Genomic DNA, 675 nt, shown 5'->3' on the forward strand with positions numbered 1-675 from the left:
TCAAAATATTTGGGGGTTTTCCAGCTATTTTTCTGTTACTGATTATCTTTGCTTGCTGGATCTGCCAATTACTAATAGAAGGTGTTGAAGTCTCCAGTCAAAATAGTGGTTTCATCTTTTTCTTCTTCTAGTTCTATCAGTTTTTGCCTCATGTATTTTGATGCATTGTAAAGTGCATACACATTAAAGATGGCTATGTCTTTTTGGGAAGTTGACCCACTTATAAGTGTCCCCTCTTTGTCTCTGATATAATGCTCCTCTTTATCCCTGATTTTTTCCTTGTTCTCAGGTTTGCTTTGTCTGACATAAATGTAGCTATTTCAGATTTCTTTTGATCGTGTTAGCATGATATATCTTTCTTTGTTTACTTTTAATCTGTCTGTGTCTTTATATTTAAAGTGGGTTTCTGGGGCCGGCCCGGTGGCGCACTGCTACAGTGCACCGCTTGGGAGTGCGGCGGCGCTCCCGCCGAGGGTTCGGATCCCACATACAGACCGGTTCCCGCTCACTGGCTGAGCGAGGTGTGGGCGCAGCACCGAGGTTTGCGATCCTGTTGCCGGTCCCGGTCCGGTACGGGCGTAACACTGAGGGTTGCGATCCGTTGCCAGACACAAAAAAAAAAAGGAAAAAAATAAATAAATAAAAATAAAAATAAAGTGGGTTTCTTGTAAACAG

At 42.8% G+C, this 675-nt stretch overlaps 1 protein-coding gene across 1 annotated transcript in view; it reads left to right on the forward strand.

The window, feature by feature from the left end:
- TMED5 (transmembrane emp24 protein transport domain containing 5) overlaps positions 1 to 675 on the forward strand; it is a 35206-nt gene that overhangs the window by 8587 nt on the left and 25944 nt on the right. The gene's annotated exons all lie outside the window — the stretch shown is intronic.

Source organism: Galeopterus variegatus, unplaced genomic scaffold, assembly GCF_000696425.1.
Source record: "Galeopterus variegatus unplaced genomic scaffold, G_variegatus-3.0.2 Scaffold5508, whole genome shotgun sequence".
Taxonomy (NCBI): Eukaryota; Metazoa; Chordata; class Mammalia; order Dermoptera; family Cynocephalidae; genus Galeopterus; species Galeopterus variegatus.